Below are 17,671 nucleotides of genomic sequence, written 5' to 3' on the forward strand. Positions count from 1 at the left end.
CAACATGCCAAAGAGCGGCAGTGCAGGAGCCCATGATAAAACAAATTATTCCTGTGGTCTATACTCATAATACATAGAATAATTTACCTTTTATATTGAGTATCACTCATACGTGTTTTTTTAATTTAAACGTGACTCCAGGTCTCTAAATGCCAGTAGAAAAATAAACAATGTCAATAGTTATATGCAAACTACAAATGTGTTTCCCCTGAGCCGCAAATGCTGATGTAAATAATATTAAGAACTGCCAAACAAAGAACCACGGTAAAATCTTTTAATAATATATATAAGAATCTTTCTATAAGGAATCGATCACGACTCTGAATCTCTAAAATTAACTTTAAAAAGACTCTAAAATTAATACTTTGAAACTTACTTTTAGTGTGTTCAAGCAGCGTATGGGTCTCCTTTCTAAATGCAAACATTGATGTAACTAATGGTAAGGCTTTTTTGAAAAACTAAAAATCGCGCCAAAATCGCTTTCAATCAGTGAAGGGGGTGTGACTAAAAAGTACCCGTATCTGACAGCTCAAAGTGCAGGCTCGCAATTCAAACAAGGATGGCAGATAAAAGATAAATAAACAAGGTCTCTTTATAAGTCACTTTTAAACCGCAACCGCTAATGTGTTTAATATTAAGAACTGCCAACCATTAAGAAACGCGGCAAAAACTTTTAATAATATGTTTAAGAGTCTTTCTCTACGGAACGATCGTGGCTCTAAATCTCTAAAATCAACTTTTTAAAAAATAAAATTAAACTTTGAAACTTGCTTTTTAGTGCGTTCAAGCGGCATATGGGTCTCCTTCCTAAACGCAAGCATTTATGTGACTAATGGTAAGGCTTTTAAAAACACAAAAAAATTGCTCCAAAAATGCTGTCAATAAGTGAAGGGGGTGTGGCTAAAAAGTACTCGTGTCTGACAGCTCAGAGTACGGGCTAACGATCCTAACAAGGATGGCTGATAAACTTATACTAAAAGAAAAAATAAATAAGTTGGGACTATAATAAATTAGAATAATATATTAAAAATATATGGGAAAACTAAACAGCCATATATCTGTAAGGTGGGCATATCAAAAAGGTACCCATATGTGAAGGCTCCCGATAGAAAAAAAGAAGAAATATAAAATCGATCCACATACATGTTTGCACACTAATCTGAAAGTAGGAAAAAACCTATTGAATGTAAACAGTATGCACAACAGACAAAAAAAAAAATTAAATAAAAAAATTAAAACATATTGTAAAATCTTATGGTAAAATCATACATATAAAAATAAAGTATCAACCATTAAACCATGATTGCTCCAAAAAACTGACAAATCCTGAAGTATGTTACTTCCTAAACCATGATGTTAAAAGCAGCATACAATTATTATAGGAAAACAGAGTATTCAACTTCTAAGTTAAGACCATTCGGTTCTATAGTGTTGATCTCAAAAATATACTTTTGTTCTAATTGAAGTAACAATTTATCTAAATCTCCTCCTCTCAAATTAAGAATTGGTTGGTGCAACACACAGAGCCAGATTTTCAAAGGGGAACGCGCGTACCCCCCCCCGAAAACCTGCCCCAAACCCCCCCTGCGCGCACCGAGCCTATGTTGCATAGGCTTCCGGCGCGCACAAAGCCCCGGGACGCGCATAAGTCCCGGGACTTTCCTGGGGGGCATGTTGGGGGGCGTTCCGAGATCTGCGCATCATCGGGGGCGTGTCGAGGGGGCGTGACGCGTTCGGCGCATCATCTGGGGGCGGCGCCGCGGGTACGGTTTTGGCCCAGGGGCATTCCGGGAGCATAGCCGTGGCCTCTGGACCAGCCCCCAGACCGGAACATGGAGCGCGGCAGCCGGCCCGGCGAGTGCAAAGATATGCCTGCTTCGAGCAGGCGTAACTTTCGTGATAGAGGTAGGGGGGGTTTAGATAGGGCCCGGGGGGTGGGTTAGGTAGGGGAAGGTGGGGGGAGGGCGAAGGAAAGTTCCCTCCGAGGCCGCTCCTGACCCTCCTGACCCCCAATGGCGATCGGCGCCATTTTGAATACTGGCAGCCTACCGCCTTTGCCCTCACTATGTCACAGGGGCCAAAATTGGAGCGGCCTCGGAGGGAACTTTCCTTCCGCCTCCCCTCACCTTCCCCTCCCTTCCCCTCCCTAACCCACCCCCCCCGGCCCTATTTAAACCCCCCCCTACCATTATCGGTAGATTTATGCCTGCCAGAGGTAGGCGTAAATCTGCGCGCGCCAGCGGGCTGCTGTCGTGCCATCTCCCGACCCGGGGGCTGGTCTGGATGCCTCAACCATGCCCCCGGGCAGGCGTCACGCCCCTGACACGCCTCCCGCCCCACCCCGAAATTTGCGCCGCCCGCTTGACTCGCCCCCAACACACCCCCTTTGCAAAGCCCCGGGACTTACGCGTGCCACCGAGCCTATGCAAAATAGGCTCGGCGCATGCAAGGGCCTTTTTTAAGGGTTACGTGCATAACTTATGCGCGTAACCCTTTTAAAATCCGGCCCCTTGTGTACTGAATACAGGCAACTAATTCTATTCTTGACCTGCTTACACAAAATAATTTTAAGCACTATTCCAAAAAGACTTTATCGAGGTTATACACTTTCGCATTAAAACGCCTGTGCCTTTAAATCTGGCCTTTATGGGTGTGGCCGGGCCTTGTGCGTACTGGGCGAATTTTCCAAGAGGCACGGCCATGCACATAAAGGCCGGTACATGCTCAAGTGACGGGCTTCCTGGAAGGGGTGGGCCGGGGGGTAGGGCAGGGCTGTGCCATTGGTTGCCGGCACACGCAAATTACTTCAGCTTGGGAGCTGATGCAAGTTGCAAAACATAAAAGAAAAAAGTGAAAAGTAGAGTTTAAGGGATCGGGAGGAGAGGGGAAGAGGGGGTAGGGGTTAGAGAAGTTCCCTTCCAGTCCGCTCCTTAATTGGAGCGGACTGGGAGGGAACTGAGGAAGTGCTGATTGCATCACCATGTGGACTTTGCAAAAGTGCACCTCCCTTTCACATGCCGTATACACATACCCGCATGGATTATAAAATCGGCACATCCATGTGTGCGCGTCGGGAAGCGTGTGCACATGAATGCACGCATGCACCTTTTAAAATCTACCGCTATATGTGCATGGGTAGAGTATTCCAGTATAGTGGGCCTGCAATGTAAAAGGCTCGATCATGAGTTTCATCAAGATGGGCCAATCAGTTGGAGGGTACTTCTAGTAAGCGTTCCTGGGCAGATCTCAAAAAATATACTGGACTATAAATTAGGGATGTGCATTCATTTTAACCTAATTTTAAAAATGCAACAAATATGGTCCAAAATTAATTTCAGGGTCCCCCGAATTAAACAAAGCCTATTTGTTTAATTTGGCAAAAATGTCCCATCAGGCTTATGTTTAGGCCCGAGGCCTGGTTCTTGCCTAGTGCGTAGGCCAAGGCTCTCAACAGTTAATTGAATTGCCGTACATCAAAATGATGCCTTCTGCTGAGGAGGACGCACCAGAGTTAATTTACTCTGACTTATCCCTAGTGGATGCAGCCATTTGAAGAAGAAAGAAGAAAAGAAGAAGGCCTAGATGGCCAGTTCTCCAGCCTTCTGGCCTGGGCCTGATCCTGTGCCAAGGACCATGCTTTGGGAACTGGTCTCTAAGCTCAGGACCAGGCATGAGACCCTGGCTCCAGGCCAGGCCCAGTTGTCGAGACCTTGTCTCTAGTCTGTTTTCAGGTCTGGGCCCAGGAATCAGTACCCAGCCGAGGCCCTGGCAACGGCCTAGGCCTCGGCTGGGTACTGAAATTTGTAGGGGAAAAAGTCCCTAAGAAAAGAAAAACAAATTGAATTTTTTACCCCTGCACATCCCTGTTCTACATGAGGCAGAGACATTATTTTAAAAGCTTATGGATAAGCATGTTTGATTTTAATTCTCCTTTGCATGGAAAGCCAGTAGAGAGAGAAAAGCACAGGTTTAATGAGGTCATGTATTCTAGCTCCAGTTAGTATTCAGGCCACAGGAGTTTGCACCATATGCAGGGATCTCAAGGAATTTGCTGAGAGATCAATGTGTAGCATATTACAATAATTAATACCTGAAAATACAAAGGTCTGAATGATGGTGCGGAAATTCTGAGAGTCCAATAAAGGTTTCACTCTTCGGATCATGCACAATTTAAAGAAAGCTGACTTGATCACAGATTTCATTTGTACGCACATAGACAGATTACTGTCAAGGATGACCCCAAGATTCCATAGGTGAGACAATATTTGTAGTTCATGTTCCTTAAAAGTGAAAACCAATGGAGCATCAGACAGGGGAAACCTGCTTAGAATAATCACTTCAGTCTTGTCTGCTTTCAGCTTTTAAACAGATACATAAAAATTCAAATATTTCAGACCAGGAAAACCAAGTTTGTAAAAAAAAAAACAAAAAAAAACACACAAAACTGAATATCATGGGTGTAGATTTTATAAAGCAAACTTATGCAAGTTTTTGTACTTTAAAAATTGGGGCAAAGTCTATTGGTAAAAAGCCTCCACAGACTTTGCCCCATTGTGAACAGTTTGAAAATTGCATCAAATGAAAAAAAAAAAAAAAGATGCCTTTGTCTTCTAGAAGAAACTGCAGCAAGATTTTGTTCCTTACATATTACCATGATCAGAATTTTAAATTATTTTGCCATATATAAAACCACCAAATTATGCAGTATTCTCCTGTTGTGGACAGAGTGGGCCGGATTTTAAAAGGGTTACGCGCATAAGGTACGAGCGGCCTCGGAGGGAACGGGCAGCGCGTGCCAACCCCAGATTTTATAAGATACGCGCGTGCGTAGAATTATAAAATCTACCCCAGTGTTATGTTAATTTCTTATCATCATTGTAGAATTAAACTTGAAAACCTATGCCCAAGTAACTGTAAAACATATTGGGCCGGATTTTAAAAGGGTTACGTGCATAAGGTATGCATGTAACCCTTTAAAAATGCCCCTGTGTGCGCTGAGCCTATATTGCATAGGCTTCTGGCACGCACAAAGCCTCGGGGCTTTCTTGGGGTGGGCATGTCGGGGGGCGTGACGCGGTTGGCGCGCTCATTGGAGGGCGTGTCGAGGGGGCATGACACATTCAGCGCGTCATCCGGGGGCGGTGCCGCGGGCGTGGTTTTGGCCCGGGGGTGTTCTGGGGCATGGCCGCAGCCTCCGGACCAGCCCCCAGATTGGAACAAGGAGCGCGGCAGCCGTCCCGGCACACGCAAAGTTACGCCTGCTTCGAGCAGGCTTAACTTTCGTGCTAGAGCTGGGGGGGTTAGATAGGGCTGGGGGGGGGGGTTAGGTAGAGGAAGGGTAGGGCAGCGCGCGCAAGGCTCGGCACGCACAAGTTGCTCAAATGTGCAACCCCTTTGCGCCGACCCCGGATTTTATAAGATACGCGTGGCTACGCCTGGTGTGCGAACAAAAGTACGCGCGCGCGCGCATGCTATGTTTTGAAATGTACCCCATTGTAAATATAAATATATATATAATCAATAGAGCACATTTGATCAGGAATAATTAGGGCCAAACTTCTATAGCTCATATATTTGTCCAGATAATGGAAGCTCCAGATAAGGTCATTTTCTGGTAAAAGATTTCCATATGTTGAGGAGTTTTCCAGATTAACATATGATGCCAACCAAATTTTGGATAAGACATTTTCCCAGATAATGGAACATGGTTCAAAGTAAATTCTCTTCCAGATAATAAGAGATTATGGATAAAGGAATTTGGGATAGTAGACACTTTACAGTATCAAAATGAAAATATAATTTTATATTCAAAACATGCCTAATATGTGTCTCATTATAATTGTTTTATAGCATTTGGAAACAGACAGATATTCCTGCCTCTCTTCACTTTTTTGGTATGTATACAAAACTGCTATTTAATTTAACTATTAAAAGACAAAAATGTATAATTATTTTCATTGGTGTTCATCTTTGTTAATTTTCCTTATTTAACTTATTTTCATTTAATATATAATAGAATAATAACTCAACTTTTTCTGTAATTACAAATACAAAATGACATACAGCAATAACAAAAATTTACAAATACAGTAAAAAAAAAACAATGGGACGGATTTTAAAACATACGTGCGTGGCCTACATTTGCATGCACTACTCGGCGCGCGCACATGTACTCCCAATTTTATAACATGCGCACGCATGTTATAAAATCCGGGGTCGGCATGTGCAAGGGGGTGCACAATTGTGCACCTTGCGTGCACCAAGCCCTATCTGAGCCTCGCTGCCTTCCCCCATTCCCTACCGCCCATCCCACCTTCCCTTCCCTTCCTGTACCTCCCCCGCCCTTTCCCCCCTATCTTTGATGCTTTCTTTTTTTTGTTTTAAAACTTACTTCAGCCCTGGGGTTGAAGTAAGTTGCGTGCACCAGCCGACTGCCAGCGTGCAATCCTCAGCCCAGCAGCCGTGCAGAGGCCTCTGGACATGCCCCTGCCCCCAGACTGCCCCGCCCCACCCCGGACCGCCCCTTTTGTAAAGCCCCATGACTTACAAGCATCCCGGGGCTTTACACATGTCGCCGGGGCTTTACGCGTGTCACCAGGCCTCTGGATTTACGCGCGTAACCTTTTGAAAATCCAGCCCAATATATCTACATTTCTATAACCCTACTGACATTTTTTATATAATCAGTACATCCATATCCACTGTCCAAAGACAACACTACCCTAACCTCATTTAACACACACCCCCCTCCAGCATAGGTACCCTATTTCATCCAAAACCATATTCCTACCTCATTTATTACACATCCTAGAATTAGCGGCTTATAAGTAGGGATGTACATACAAAATATTTTAAGTTTGGTTTGCTCATTTGGATCATAATGTTTTTGGTTCATTCTTTTAGTTCAGGTAATTTGCTTTTGGAAATGAATTTTATCCACATAAATCACACCTGCATCAACCCCAGTTTTCAAAACAGCCTAAAGTACACCATTTGCACCTTTAAGTGTGCCCACGAAAGAGATGTATGCTAGTATTTTATAAACTGTGTGGTGGGAGCCATTTATAACATACAACTTATTTCTGCCCCAAAAGTATGTCCATCTATATGTAATTCAGGAGCACACATTTTTCCTCTACACATTTTATATATACACATAATAATTGCAACAATTCACATAGTAACCCACAAATGAGGTGGCAGATATTTTATAGAATAAGCATATACTCCACTTCTGGAAAGTTCTACTTGCGTGCATACTTGGAATCAGAAGTTCGGCAAGTCCTCCTTCAGTCCATCGAGAGCCTCCAGCACTTCACCCTGAACCCCCACCCATTTACCCAGACCTCCCATCCCAAAAATTACAGGCAAAAGACAAGTCTGATTTCAATTGTGCAAGTCAATTAACAGGTGTAAAAGCTTATGGACAAGTGCAGTAGTGAATGTGCTTATTTTGCTTACAACAAAGCAACTTATGCACATATTTCTGGAATGCCCCTAAACCACCCCTTTTCTTCCTCCACTTACCTACACATAACACTGCAAGCACACACACATATTCTCAAGGTTTCTGAAATAGCATAGAGATGCCTGCATGCTACTTAGGTGCATATATGCTAATTTTTCCCATGCAATCCGTGTGTAAATCTTTGATAATTACCTTCATAAACTCTAAGTTTGTGTGAGTAAAGTATTTGCATGCATTAACTATGAAAACAAATGCACATCCCTACTTACAAAATTATGTACTTTTCTATTTGTTTATTTATTTATTTATTTATTGATGTAAATTTCTTATTGCCCATGCCCTCCAACGTTCAGGGCAGGTTACATTAAAACATCCCTAAAAAAAAAAGAATAACATATCAAACCATAGAACAAGGTACTAGTACATCAAAAACAAACAATTCTGCAATACTGGTGCTTACTTAAAATTTGAAGGACTGTATTTTAGAGCTGTTGTCCATTTACAGATGGAAATGTTGTGCTGAATAAAAATATTTTCAAAGCCTTTTTTAAAATTCTTTCAAGTCAACTATGCTGCGGAACTGTGTAGGGAATACATTCCAAAGGGCGGGGCCATACATAGAGAATGCTCGTTTGCGCGTGGGGCGTAATTGTGCCCCATCTAAAGGATGTTGACTAGAAAGGCAAAGTGATCTTCTGGGAGTGTAGTGTCATAAATTAGTGCTGATCCATGCTGAATTGACATTGTTTGAGAGATTGTGAATTAGAACAGCTAATTTGTATTATACTCTCCAATGAATGGGAAGCCAATACAGTGATTGTAAAATTGGGGATATGTGATCATGAATGCTTTTACCAGTCAGAAGGCAGGCTGCAGCATTTTGAACAATTTGTAATGGTCTGATTATGTTATATGGGAAGTCCAGTGTAGAAGAATCACATTAGTCAAGTGAAGAAAAAACTAATGATTAAAGAACTGTTCTAAAATCAGCAGGGTCAAGGAGTGGTTTGAGATGATATAGCAATTTGAGTTTCGCAAAACATGATTGTACAGTGGTTCTCACTTGTATTTGCAAAGATATGGAAAGAATAATTAATACTAGGGCTATACCGAAAAAATTTTGTTTAGTTTTTTGTTTCATTTTTGGAGGGGATTTCCCCTACAAATGTGGTTTCATTTAATGTTTATTTCATTTAAAAAATCAAAATAAACTTAAAAAAAAACCAAACAGGAAAATAAAAGGAAAATGGGTCTCCCAAAGTCTCCTGTCCCCACCACCCATCCCTTCCACCAAAAAAATGCCAGGGCCAGGATCCTCACTGGCCCCTACTTACCCAGTCTGGGGTGGATCTGATGTAGAGACCATGGCCCAGACTGAAACATCGGCCTTGCATAGGCCTAGGAAATTGTATGTCACCTCAAACTTGGCCTAGGCACTTTCAAGGCTCAGGCTTGGAGGTTTGGTCCCGACACTATGGCATGGTCTGGGGGCCAGGTCCCAATACTTGGGCCTCAGCCTAGACCAGGGCCTGGGCCCAGACTTGATGCTGGAGGCCCGATATGGAGGCTAGAAACTGATGCCTGGGCCCCAGGCTCAAGCCAAGGCCCAACCCCCGCTTCATCTTCTTTCTTCTTTCTTCAAATAATGCTATTCACTGGGAATGAGCTGGAGTAAATTAACTCTGAAACATCCTACTCTACCAAGTATGCCATTTTGGTGTATGGCAATGGACAGTGTCCTTTGAAGAAAGAAGAAAGAAGATGAGGAGAACCTACAAGGCCTGGGCCTGACCCAGGACTAAGGCCCCAGCATCAGACCTGGGCTTGGAACCAGGCATTGGAACCCAGACTCCAGTGTCAGTTCTTCACCAGGGTCCTTGCCTAGGCCAAGGGCCAAGCTTTGGGATATGGCCTCTGGTATGGGCCCTGCCCAGGCTGAGGCTCAGACAATGGGATCTGGTGTCTGAACTGGGTCCCAGCATCAGGTATGGGTCCAGGCCCTGACACAGGCCCTGGCCCAAGTGTCACGATCTGGCCTCTGGCTGGGTCCCAGCATCAGTACTGGTCTTGGTCCAAGGCCCCTGTGCCTGAACCCGGTCTCCAGGCTGGGCCCCAGGTCATGCCATGGCCTTGTTGCACCTTCAGATACCTGATGGAACATGTAAATGAATGCTGGGAATTTTTCTGGCCTTAGCAAAATTTTTGGGACCTGGGGCTTGGCAGAGGTCCTGGTGTCAGGCCCAAGGCTAGGCCGGGACCCTGGTATTGGGCCACAGCCTATGCCTAAGCGAGGTACCAGTCTTATCTTACTCCAAGATGAGTCCATGGCCTTGGGCCAAAGCCTAGACCCAATGAATGACTTTTTTTAAAATTGATTTTCAAAACAAAATGAGATTCTGACAAAATTAATAGATCTAGAATGGTTTCACATGCAAGTAATTGAGGAAATTGGTCTACATGCAAATTAAACTCACCAAGTAGTAAACGTTTTGAGTTCATAGCAATAGAAGAAAGCAATTCAATCAGAGGAGAATGGTTGTGGTCATCAGACCAGGGGAAAATTAATCAGACATACAGCATAATGAATTTCTTTAATGCAAGAACAATCACCTTGTAAGGAGGAGGGATTGTAGTAGGAACTCATTTAAACTTTTTTTTGTATATAATCAGTAAATCACTACTCCTCTGTTGTGTAATGCTTTGGCTGGCCACAGGATGCCCCATGAACGGCCTCACTTACACCCAATGCTACTGACTTCAGTGCCAGAAAAAATAGTGGAAAGTGTTATAAACATCAAAATCACAGAACATCTAGAAAGACATGGTTTAATGGAACAAAGTCAGCATGGCTTACCAAGGGCAAGTCTTGCCTCACAAATCTGCTTCACTTTTTTGAAGGAGTTAATAAACACATGGATAAAGGTGAACCGGTAGATGTAGTATACTTGGATTTTCAGAAGGCGTTTGACAAAGTTCCTCATGAGAGGCTTCTAGGAAAAGTAAAAAGGCATGGAATAGGTGGCGATGTCCTTTCATGGATTGCAAACTGGCTAAAAGACAGGAAACAGAGAGTAGGATTAAATGGACAATTTTCTCAGTGGAAGGGAGTGGACAGTGGAGTGCCTCAGGGATCTGTATTGGGACCCTTACTTTTCAATATATTTATAAATGATCTGGAAAGAAATACGACGAGTGAGATAATCAAATTAGCAGATGACACAAAATTGTTCAGAGTAGTTAAATCACAAGCAGATTGTGATAAATTGCAGGAAGACCTTGTGAGACTGGAAAATTGGGCATCCAAATGGCAGATGAAATTTAATGTGGATAAGTGCAAGCTGATGCATATAAGTAAAAATAATCCATGCTATAATTAGACAATGTTGGGTTCCATATTAGGTGCTACAACCCAAGAAAGAGATCTAGGAGTCATAGAGGATAACACATTGAAATTGTCGGTTCAGTGTGCTGCGGCAGTCAAAAAAGCAAACAGAGTGTTGGGAATTCTTAGGAAGCGAATGGTGAATAAAACAGAAAGTGTCATAATGCCTCTGTATCGATCCATGGTGAGACCGCACCTTGAATACTGTGTACAATTCTGGTCGCCGCATCTCAAAAAAGATATAATTGCGATGGAGAAGGTACAGAGAAGGGCTACCAAAATGATAAGGGGAATGGAACAGCTCCCCTATGAGGAAAGACTAAAGAGGTTAGGACTTTTCAGCTTGGAGAAGAGACGGCTGAGGGGGGATATGATAGAGATGTTTAAAATTATGAGAGGTCTAGAACGGGTAGATGTGAATCGGTTATTTACTCTTTCGGATAGTAGAAAGACTAGGGGGCACTCCATGAAGTTAACTTGGGGCACATTTAAATCTAATAGGAGAAAGTTCTTTTTTACTCAACGCACAATTAAACTCTGGAATTGTTGCCAGAGGATGTGGTTAGTGCAGTTAGTATAGCGGTGTTTAAAAAAGGATTGGATAAGTTCTTGGAGGAGAAGTCCATTACCTGCTATTTTCACTTAGGGGCGGATTTTCAGAGCCCTGCTCGCCTAAATCCGCCCAAAACCGGGCGGATTTAGGCGAGCAGGGCCCTGCGCGCCAGTAAGCCTATTTACATAGGCCTACCGGCGCGCGCAGAGCCCCGGGACTCGCGTAAGTCCCGGGGTTCTCTGAGGGGGGCGTGTCGGGGGCATGTCGGGGGGCGGGCCCGGTCGTCGCGGCGTTTCGGGGGCATGTCGGCAGCGTTTTGGGGGCGGGTACGGGGGCGTGGCGATGGCCCGGGGCGGTCCGGGGGCGTGGCCGCACCCTCCGTACCCGCCCCCAGGTCGCTGCCCGGCGCGCAGGAGGCCCGCTCGCGCGCGGGGATTTACTCCTCCCTCCGGGAGGCGTAAATCCCCGGAGAAAGGTAAGGGGGAGGTGTAGACAGGGCCGGGCGGGTGGGTTAGGTAGAGGAAGGGAGGGGAAGGTGAGGGGAGGGCGTTAGAGGATTCCCTCCAAGGCCGCTCCGATTTCGGAGCGGCCTTGGAGGGAACGGGGGTAGGCTGCGCGGCTCGGCGCGCGCCGGCTATACAAAATCCATAGCCTTGCGCTCGCCGATCCAGGTTTTTAGCAGATACGCGTGGCTCCGCGCGTATCTACTAAAATCCAGCGTACTTTTGTTTGCGCCTGGAGCGCAAACAAAATTAGGCTATTCGCGCTCCTTTTAAAATCAGCCCCTTAGAGAATAGCCACTGCCATTAGCAATGGTAACATGGACTAGACTGAAATTTTGGGAAACATTCGTTTTTGGGTTAGTGTGGACTAATGGGAGTTAGTCCCCCTGAATTTCAAAGGCCCGAACCATGGGAAATATGCTATTTCCAGTGGCGGGCCGAAAACGAGGCCTGAACCCTCCTCGGCGGCCCTTCTGCTCTATTTCAGGTACCTATCTTGGGATACCGTGTACTCGCGCCTCGAGGGCCTGCTCTCCCTAATCTGAACAATTTCTGCCTGCCAGGACCTTCAACAATACAGCTTTCTGCTTCAGTGAGTACTAACCCTTTCAGTCTGTCTCACCTTCAGCTTCAGTGCTCTGTGTCTACATCCAGGACCTGTCCCTGATACACCACACTGCCTATCATGTACTTGAGTTTGAGACTGGTCTCCTCTACTGAGGATCCCTGGACTACTTCTGCTGGGTTACCTTCACTGCTGCCCGCTCCCCGGGCAGTACCATCGAGCTGTACAATAAATACAACTTCTCTGTGTCTGTGTGTAAGGGGTCTAGCCTAGTACTGCGGTTCTCACGGGGCTCCTCCACATGGGAGTGGCCATCACCACAGTAGCCAAGAATCCACTCTAACACCTCATAACCATAACAAGTTACTGGAGGAAAAAACAAGGGATAAACTGAGGGAGATAGAGGATTGAAAACTACGCTGAAATACTGCAGAAGGGAAGAAATTTGAGAAATGAGGGTGTGATGGGACGTTAGAGGAGAAAGAGGAGGAGGGACTAATTGAGAAAGGATATCATGAAAGAGATTAGGATAAAAGGAAAAAAGTGAAGGAATAAAAAGAAGACAATACAGTTTTAAAATACAATGAAATAAAACATAAAATGGTAGATATTAAAAGCTAAATGGATATGTAAGTTAGCTGGATAAGATTTATCTGGTTAACCTACAGTAAATTGGATTCAGAGCACAGTTATGCTGCTGAATATCCCCATATTTGTTGCTACTTAGCTGGATAAGTATCATCCTGCTAAGTTAAACCTGCTTTATGGCAGCTCTTATTTACCTGTTTAACATAAACAGATAAGTCTGAATACTGGCATTTATCTGGATAAGTTAGCCGGATAAGTAGCACAACCCTGATCTGGCCATTCTCCAGCCCTGAGTTATCCAGCTATCTACTTAGCTGGATAAGTAACTTATAAGTAATTTATAAGTAACTTATCTGGCTAAGTGGAGGTCACTGAACGTAACTGGATATTCATCACATGCCAATTAGATAAGTTCTACTTAGCTAATTAAGTTACTTTTGAATATTGGGCTCTAAAAGTTTGTTAACAAAATTGTCTTTTCTGAATATTAGTCTAGAATTATATACTATCTCACACATGCTTCAGAAATGATATAATCTCAATAAATGTGCCATACTGATTACTGGTCATAACAATGTTATTGTTTTCGGAAAAAGAAGATATTTCTAACTACAGTGAAGACCATATTCATCATCGCTTAGCTGGATGTTCCAATTGTTCTGGCTAAGTGGTGCTTTTTAAATATTCAACCATGGTCAACAACTACCACTTAGCAGGATCAATACTTATCCAGCTAAGTATTTATCCAGCTAAGTTGTGGGAGAATGGGTTTAATGGGGAAGAACTGAGTTAGCAGGATAAGCTATCTGGATAACCCATAGATATTTATGAAGTAAGTCAGATAAATAATTTATCCAGCTAACTTTAAAATAGCTGGATATGTTCAGCAGTACAATTGCGCCAATGAACATGGATCTCAGAATCTTTAGGGTGTAAGGCAGGAAGGTTTTCTATTCAACAGAACAGCTCATTGAACCACAAATTTCATGGAAAGAAGCTTTTAAAATTTGCTGACTGGGCAGTTCAAATAGAGAGAAAGCAAACCGGGTCGCATTGGCACAAGGAACAAAAGTGGCATTCCCAAGATCATCTGGAGAGTCAATAAGGAGCTTTGAACTTATTGAACTAAATCATAGTTTAATGCTTCACCCAATCAGCCATTTCTGTTCCCTGGACCTTCTATTTCTCTGTTTATTCGATCTGAAATAATTTACAAATCCTTGGTGCAAACAGTGCTGCTTCCATTCTCCAAAGATTCATAAATTACCTCAGATAGCACAAACAGGATACAGGTGCTCTCAGCCAAGGATGAGCTTGCATAAACTCTGTAATTCAAGTTGTAAATGAACTAATCTCCACTGCTATACCTAAAAGAAAACTCAGACATGTGAATGAGTTTCTTGCTATAACACATTTGTAGATGTGTTTGTCTTCATGGATGATGCTTTAGAGGTAATTCAAGGAATGCATAAAAATTTGAGGCAGAATCTGTGAAGTGTGTGTTATACCATTAGGATGATGAAGCATAGGCTATTGTCATTGTGACTTTAATGCTCTGTAGCTGAAGGTTAATCTATGTAGTCATTTAAACAGAACATTTAAATCTAGCAATAAAAACATAGCTTCCTTAAAGAATACTTTAAGAAAAGTATACAATGTATTAGAAATATTGAGGCTCAAGAATCAAATTAACTTTATACTGATTCTCAGATTTTCCTTTTCTGGCAGTGTGATATGCCTTCTTTCTTCGATGGAAATATGTTCTACTTTTCCTGTAAACTGCGGAATGAAAACATACTGATAGTCTATAATTAAATGCAAATGTTAAGTCTGTTTCTTCAGCCATTGCACTATAGTAGGGATATGCATTTATTTTCAGTAGATTATGCACACAAAAATTTTATGGACATAAAATTTTATTCATGCATCTAAGTAAAAATTATGCACAAAACATTTAATTCTATGCATGCAAAATGACATTTATGAGCATAAACTACTGAAACAAATGAAGAAAACTGAAAAAGTATCAAAAAAGGCTGAAAGGAATGAACCATCATTTTTTTGTGTGCACATCCCTACACTATGGTCATTCCACAAAGCTTAACATAGAGTTAAATGTTTTTTTTATTTATTTCATATTCCTGTTTTGGCACTTCAAAGTCGATTACATTCAGGTGCTGTAGGTATTTCCATATTCCCAGAAGGCTTACAATCTAAGGGGTGAATTTTAAAAGCCCAGCACACACCAAAACAGGGAGATATGTGAGTATGTTCGCCGACGCACACTGAGAAGATTTTAAAAGCCGCCCATGTACGCACGTATCTCCCAGTATGCACACAAGTGAGAAAGCCCAAAAAAGGGGCAGAGTGTGGGCATGGTCTGGCAGGGCAAGGGCGGGACATGGGCATTCCATCAGGTCTAGAGGACACATATAAAGAGCAGGTAGTAAAATACTGCACGGAGCGGCAGTAGCCACAGAGGCATTCACGGAGCGGGATGCCAGTGGCCAGTGGTAGGTGTCCATATAAAGAGCAGGTAGTAAAATACTGCACAGAGCGGCAGTAGCCACAGAGGCATTCACGGAGCGGGATGCCAGTGGCCAGTGGTAGGTGTCCACCTTCACGGAGCGGAAGGATGGAGGGCTGTCATCTCCCAATTAAATAAATAATAAAAAAACCCAGGGATGGGATCCATCAGTTCTAGAGGACGCATATAAAGAGCAGGTAGTAAAACACTGCATGGAGCGGCAGTAGCCACAGAGGCATTAACGGAGCGGGATGCCAGTGGCCGGTGGTAGGTGTCCACCTTCACAGAGTAGAAGGATGAAGGGCATCCATCTCCCAATTAAAAAAGAAAAGAAAAAAAGAAAAAAAAACAGGGATGGGTTCATGGGCTTATAGGTATTACCAATTATTAGGCTTTTCAATATTTGATGATAGTTAATGTGACTTTCAAGGCATTCTTCACTTTCGGTGCATGTCCGGCATGACTCCTTGCTTCAATGACAGGGGAAAAGAAAAACTGATACTTCACACATTTCCAGCATTGCCCTCTGCTTCATGGCAGAGAGCTATGCTGCCGCTTACCCAACTAATCAAACTTAATATTTCACTTGGAAGCAGCTCCAGCACTGCTCTCTACATTAATGGTGGGGGTGAAAAGGGAATTAGAACATAAGGTTACTAAGAGCCAAGAGAAACAGTTAAGTATGAGAACAAATGTGTGAAGCTTGCTGGGCAGACTGGATGGACCGGTTGGTCTTCTTCTGCCGTCATTTCTATGTTTCTATGTTTAACATGGAATATGTGCGTTAGGGGTGTGCATTCGGATTGACCGCATTAGTAAAACGCAACTCATATTTTTTTTTTACTTAAAAAATTGATTCGACATAAACGATCGGATTTCCCACATATCGAACATAGATATGTTCGATATGTGGGAAATCGCGATTGTTGAGCCAAAATAAAAATATAAACCCCCTCACCCTCCTTAATCCCCCCCCCCCCGACTTACCACAACTCCCTGGTGATGGAGCGAGGAGTGAGGACGCCATTTCTGCAATCCTTGGCGAGAAGCATGTGACGTCGGCGGCACGTCGAGTGACGCCGGCGTCACGTGATTCCCGGCTCGTTCACGCCGGACGGCTCGTTCGGCCCAAAAAGAACTTTTGGCCAGCTTGAGGGGGTCAGGAGGCCCCCCCAAGCTGGCCAAAAGTTCTTTTTGGGCCGAACGAGCCGTCCGGCGCGAACGAGCCGGGAATCACGTGACGCCGCGTCACTCGACGTGCCACCGACGTCACATGCTTCTCGCCAAGGATTGCAGAAATGACGTCCTCACTCCTCGCTCCATCACCAGGGAGTTGTGGTAAGTCTGGGGGGGGGGATTAAGGAGGGTGAGGGGGTTTAAATTTTTTTTTTGCACATATGTACATATACCCAACTCATTGGATTTTTTTTATGTCCATATTGGCCGCAAGTGGGACCCCCTTTCGGACATAAAAAATATGAACATAAAATTTTGCTCTGCACATCCCTAATGTGCGTAAGTATTTATGTGCACAAGCATGTGCTAGGGTCCCCTGCCATGTAACTTTACTTTTACTATGGATGGAATGTAAGTAATAAAATATAAAATTCTAGGCTAGTCAGTGAAGTTTTAAGGGTCAGGGCTAACAGGGGGAAAGATAGACTATTAAACTAGGGGGGTTGGGAAGCCCTATACCTTAATTGGGCTAACTAGGAACGAACTGTGGGAACGTCTTATGATGTTAGCGCACATCCCTCATAAAATGCCCCCATTTATGTGTTATAGACAGCATTTGTGCATACATGCATGTGTCCATATAAAATTGTGCGCACATGTTCATGCATATATCCTATTTTATACCATACGCATATATATGTATGTATGTTATAAAATGGCTGCATTGGTGTGAGCCGGCATACAAACATACATGTGTGCCATGCGGCTTTTCAAAGTTCTTTCCCAGGAGGTAATTTTCAAAGGAGTTATGCACGATATGTAAGATACTATTGCAGCAATTTCAAAAGCCATTTACCTGAATAATGTACACTTATGTAAGTAAATCCTATGGACAATTCGATGGCACAC

General features: G+C 43.4%; 1 protein-coding gene and 1 long non-coding RNA gene across 2 annotated transcripts in view; both read left to right on the plus strand.

Annotated features, from left to right (window-relative positions):
* Positions 1-17,671, plus strand: part of TECRL (trans-2,3-enoyl-CoA reductase like) — a 423,008-nt gene that overhangs the window by 327,059 nt on the left and 78,278 nt on the right. The window lies entirely within an intron of this gene.
* Positions 1-17,671, plus strand: part of LOC115091072 — a 71,774-nt gene that overhangs the window by 27,772 nt on the left and 26,331 nt on the right. Inside the window, exon 2 of the long non-coding RNA XR_003856604.1 lies at positions 5,851-5,894. This is a non-coding gene — a long non-coding RNA (uncharacterized LOC115091072). The remainder of the gene's footprint in view (positions 1-5,850; positions 5,895-17,671) is intronic.

Source organism: Rhinatrema bivittatum, chromosome 1 (genome assembly GCF_901001135.1).
Source record: "Rhinatrema bivittatum chromosome 1, aRhiBiv1.1, whole genome shotgun sequence".
Classification (NCBI taxonomy): Eukaryota; Metazoa; Chordata; class Amphibia; order Gymnophiona; family Rhinatrematidae; genus Rhinatrema; species Rhinatrema bivittatum.